Below are 6158 nucleotides of genomic sequence, written 5' to 3' on the forward strand. Positions count from 1 at the left end.
AACAACTGGGATCTCATCTTACTAAAAAGCTTCTGTACTTCAAAAGAAACCATTAGCAGAACTAAGAGACAATCTACAATGTGGGAAAAAATTTTTACCAGCTGTACCTCAGACAAAGGACTATTATCAAGGATATATAAAGAACTCAAAACAATCAGTCCCCCCAAATATAAAGACCCGATTCAAAAATGGGCATCCGAAATGAACAGACATTTCTCATACAAAGAAGTAAAAGCAGCAAGAAAATATATGAAAAAATGTTCCACATCGCTGGTCATTCGAGAGATGCAGATGAAAACAACACTGAGATTCCACCTCACCCCACAAAGAATGGCTGCTATCAATAAAATTAAAAAAAAAATTAAAAAAAAATGACATTGATTGTATTTCTTATTTTATTTAGGATGGCCACTTGTTTAAAATATCATTTTCTGTTTTTTTTCAGCTTTAATTGAGCTTATTGGTACATTTTAGGGATACAGTACAGTTACATTCATTCTTGGGATCTTGTACCTTTACATGACAGGTCTTGGTTCTCATTTTTTCCCCTTGTCTCTGCCCTCTCTTCACCTTCTCCTCCCCTCCTCCCCTCCCCATCTACAAGCACTTTATTTCCATCTTTTCTTTATCTCACATTTTTTTCTTTTTCCTTATTACCTTTCCCCTATCCATCCTACCTTTCCTACACCTTTATCCCCTTTCTTCCCATTTCACCATGTCATTTGCTGTTTTTAATCTGTGTGACTAAGTTGTCCTGCTGTCCCTCCATTAGTTTGGTTGCCATTAATTTTATATTCCTGGGTTATAAGAAATATACTGCCAATTTAAATAACTAAAACTGTTTTGACTCTTTAATATTTAATATTAATTGGAGGATGGCTTGGGATCTTTTTTTAAGGCAAGTTGAAAAATCAGTTTCTGACCACTTCAACCTCACTCATAGTTCCTCGCTGGCCTTGCTGTAACTTACACACTCAGTTTTTGCCCCTTTCCAATGGTGAATAAGTTCCCAGAGGAAGGATAGTTTTAAATGACTGCCATACCTGTCCTGTCCAATTACATTTCTCAAAATGTTCACTACTCTAACAGCAATTACAAAAAAAAAAAAAAATGATCTCTTCGTGTGGTCTTGTGAATTGGGACTTGGTTTTATATGGAATTGCATACTTAATGTCTAGAATACTCAATACCTAACACAGACATTTTAAAAATGTTTGTTATATGAATGAATAAGTGATTATGAAGTAGTTTCCTAGAATAATTAGGCAAGTGATGTCCAATAGGGTTTTCTGTGATGTTAGAAATGTTCTATATCTGTGCTGGTCATAATAGTAGCCACCAGCCACATATAGATATTTTGTATTTAAAATATGATTTGTGAAACAGAAAAACAAATTTTAATATATTTAATTTTAATTAATTTAGATCTAAATAGCTTCATGTGACCACTGGTTACATGTTGGGCAGTGTATCTTTCAGTGCTTAGTGATGGTTTGCAGGTTGTTTTCCTTGCTCTGCAATGTCAGAGGGTGATAGGCTGAACTGTTCTGACAGCTGAATTCATGGACCCCTTTTCTAGTGGCTATTCATGCATTCCTCAGATATCAATTAGATATACTAGATACTAATTAGCCATATATGCAAGTGCTAATTAGATATTATGAACATATTAATTATATTAATTAGATATATCTGAAGATATTAATTAGATATTATTTATAGTATTTGAATTTTGTTTTTGGTACCAGGGATTGAACTCAGGACCTTGCACTTGCAAAGCAGGGGGTGGCACCACTGAGCTAAATCCCCAGCCCTATGAGTTGTTTTTTGGTAGTAGTTCAGCCTTCCATGTCTCTTCTTCCAATTTCCTCCAATCAGGTATAGGTTTCATATATCTTAAGTTTGACTAGGATTTTGTAGATATGGCCATGGTCATGATAGATATTTGTAGAATATTAATTACATCAGTATTAGAAAAAAGTAGAAAATATTTCCAAATTCACGAATGTGTATTGTGAATGCATACATTTTTATAATGATTATTTTCCTCCAATTGTTCCCATCATAGGGTCCTTTTTTTTCATTAAGTTTATTTGTACCTTGTAGTTATTCAGTGCAGTTACATTCATTAGGATCTTGTACCTTTACCTGATGCATTTTGGTTCTTATTTTTTTCTCCATTCCCCTACCCCCTTCACCTCTTCCACCCTTCTCTATTTACAAAGACTTTGTTTCCATTTTTCCTTTTCTCATATTTTTTCTTTTCCCTTATTTCCTTTCATCTAAGTATTCCACTTCCCATTCTCCATTAGACCTTTTCTTCCTATTTCACATTATAAGTTATACAATTTGAACCTTATTTATTTAAACTTTTAGTTTTTCACACACACCTGAGAAGTTTCAGTACTTAAATGTGTGTACTGTGTATTTCTCTTAAGAGTATGGCCTCAATGTGTATCCATTTAGCTACAAATATCTCTAGTTTCTCATTCTTTATGGCTGAGTAGTATTCCATTTTATAGAAAAACCACATCATTATCCAGTCTCCAGTCGATGGGCAATTGGGCTACTTCCAAGTTTTAACTGTTACAAACTGTGCCTCTATAAACATAGGTATGCATATATCACTGAGGTGTGAGTCTTTCCATTCTTTTGGAAAGATACCCAGAACAGGGATAGCTAAGTCAAATGGGACCTCTATTCCTAGTTGTTTAAGGTATCTCCATATTGATTTCCACAGCGTTTCCACCAGTCTGAACTCCTACCAACAATGAAGAAGGGTTCCTTTCTCCCCAATAGCCCACCAGCATTTGTTATTGGTTAATTTCTTGATAGCAGCCATTCTTTCTGGGGTGAAGTGGAATCTCAGAGTTGTTTTCATCTGTATCTCTCTAATGACCAGTGACATAGAACATTTTTTCATACGTTTATTTGCTGCTTTTACTTGTTTGTCTGATAAATGTCTGTTCACTTTAGATGCCTATTTTTGAATCAGGTCTCTATATTTGGGGGATCTAATTTTTTTTTAGTTCTTGATATATTCTAAATAGTAGACCTTTTTCTGAGGAACAGATGATAAAAATGATTTTCCTACATTGTAGGTGGTTTCGTAGTTCTGTTGATAGTTTCTCTTATAGTTCAGAAGCTTTTTAAAGTTGAGATCCCCAAAGTGAAATAGGAAGTAAAGGGCTAAATGTGTAGGGGAAGTGGGAAGGGTAGGGGAAAGGAAATAAGAGAAAAGAAAAAAATATGAGAAAATGAAAAAATGGAAACAAAGCTTTTGTAAATAGGGAAGGGAGGAGGGGGTGAAGGGAGGGCAGAGGTATGGGGAAAAAATGAGAACCAAGACTTGTCATGCAAAGGTACAAGATCCCAGTGATGAATGTAACTGTACTGTATACCTGAAAAGTACCAACAAATTCAATGAGGAAAAATAAGATGATATCCCAATTGTTGATTCTTTGTGCCAGTTCCCATGCTACTAATGATGTGTTCATAAAGTCTTTTCCTGTGCCAATGTCTTTGAGTTCTACCTAACTTATCTTCCAGCTAGTTTAGTGTTTCTGTTTTAATGTTTAGAAATTTAATCCATTTTGATTTTAGTTTAGTGTGTGGTGAAAGATAGGGGTCTAGTTTTAATCTTTGGCAGTTTGAAATTGTTTGTCCAGCAGCATTTTTTAAAGAGGCTGTCTTTTCTCCACTGAAGATGGTTGGCTCCTTTTTCAAAGATGAGGTACCTGATTATGTTTGGAGTTGTTCGTATATCTTCTAGTCTATTTTACTGATCCTTGGATCTGTTTCTTTGCTCGTACCATGCTGTTTTTATCACAGTAGTTTGTAGTACAGTTTCCAGGGGGGGATTATGATACCCCCATCTTGTCTGTGTTGCCTAGAATGGCTTTTGATATTCTAGATATCTACTGGTTCCAAATTAAGTTTTGGATTATTTTTTCTAGTTCTGTGAAACATACTGTTGGGATTTCAATAGGGATTGCATTGACTCTGTATAGCAGTTTTGGTAGTATGGTCATTTTCACTATGTTGGTTCTTTCTACCCAGGAGCAAGAGATATCTTTCCATTTTCTTATATCCTCTTTGATCTCTTTTTCATAGTGCTGTAGTTTTCATTGTAGAGGTCATTTTCTTTCTTCATTAGATTGATTCCAAGATATTTTATTTTTTGGATGCTATTGTTAAAAGAATTGTTTTCCTAATTTCTCTCTCAGTGAGTCTGTTATTTTTGTATAAGAAAACTTCTGATTTTTGAATGTTGTCCTTGTATCCAGCCACTCTACTGAATCTGTCACTTTAGTCTAGAAGTCTTTTGGTGGAATTTTTTTGGGTCTTCTATGTAGAGTATCATATCATCTGTAAGTAATGACAGTTTAACTTCTTCCTTTCCTATCTTTGTTACTTTTATTTCTTTCTCTTTTCTAACTGCTGTGGCTAATATTTCCAGAACTATATGGAACAGGAGTGGTGACAGTGGATATCTTCATCTTTTTTCCTGATTTTAGCATGAAGGTTTTCAGTTTTTTACCATTTAGTACAATGCTGGCTATTGGCTTTTCATAGATATCCTTTATCGAGTTGAGATAAAGACCATATATTCCACATAGTGGTTCTTAACTGATGGTGATCTTGCTTGCCATGGCAAATATGGCAATTTTGTAATTATTTTGGGTTGTTATGACTTGTTGGTATACCAGTGGCATCTAGTTTGTAGCAGCAAGGAAAATTGAAAACAGTAGTCTCCTCCACCAGCAAAGAATTACCTTTGACAAATTATCAGTAGCAAAAAGGTTGAAAACCTTGTGGTGATGATTCAGAGAGAGTAAGTTAGGACTTTTTGCCATAAATAAATTTTAATATATACAATGTAATATTAGGTAGAGTAGGAGAGACTCTTATTTATTGCTCTAAGAAAAATTTAGCACAGAACTTATGAACTAATTAAATTGAAAAAGGAAATTTAGATGCATGGAATGTTTGAGTTTTGTTCAATACTTGTCTACCATTGTGTATAGTAGTAAAAACACACAAATACATGTGAAAATGATCATTTTATTATAAAATTAAGCTGTTTCAAAGATGCTTTCCTGACTCAGTTAATATTCTCTATAAATGCCATTCTGCAAACAATGCCTACCATATTTAGCAGTAAATTTAAATGTACAAAAAGTCTTTGTCACAATCTTATATCAAATTGTTTATGATGTTCCAAATTTATTTAGACTTCTCTTATAAGTTGTGTATAAATATCTAATTTATATTGATTTCTTATTCTACAGGTCCCTCAATTCTTCTGAAGTTTATTGTAAGGGATACTATTTAAATAAAATGTATTAAAAAATAAAAAAGTATAAATGAAAAGTAAACACACAAAGTTTGGGAAGTCTTTCATTTTTAGATAAGAGCTAAAAGTAGCTCCTCACTGAATTCTTGCCTCTTCACATTTCAAACTAATGACAAGGCTAAGCACTTTTCCTTTAGTTTTTAATACTGAAAGGTGACTTTACATGGTTCCAAAAATAATTCTGTGCTAGGTAATATATAAAATTCTCTTGCTATCTGATCCCAGGATTAGAAAATTCATTCTTTCAAAAGATACACTAGTGTAACTTTTACAGAAATTAACATATGCACCATGGTGTACAAATATAAATATCAACTATTTTTAAGTTTCAAAGAGAGGCTACATGGACATCCAAGGGAAAAGGAATGAATTTACAGTCATGGCATCTTTTACATCAAGTTTCTGGTGTAGTGCTCCCTCCATCATTTGTGTTATCACTGGCCAAGTCTTGTTATTTGGACTTATCCTGGTCATTTGAGCAACAACTTCATGATAAGTATTATTTTTATGGAGAAAGTAAAAACTGTGGAGCTACCATGGCAGAGAAGCATGCTAAGTCAGGAAAAAGTAGAGAATACCCAGATAGTTGGTACTTTTCTGATTAAGGTGGCAGATTACACTAAAATAAATAGTATGATAAGGGCCAGAACAATGAGCACAGAGGTAATCAGAGGCACTACAGGAATGGCAGTGTCTTCTGTGCTCATGGTCAGACACACACTGGAAGTGATGTGAAGGACTGCCTTCATGTTCAAGAGGAAGGTTGTCTATCAGACCACACTCCTGGTTAACTTTATAACAA

This window comes from Fukomys damarensis, unplaced genomic scaffold (genome assembly GCF_012274545.1).
Source record: "Fukomys damarensis isolate Sample0158 unplaced genomic scaffold, DMR_v1.0_HiC HiC_scaffold_35, whole genome shotgun sequence".
NCBI lineage: Eukaryota > Metazoa > Chordata > Mammalia > Rodentia > Bathyergidae > Fukomys > Fukomys damarensis.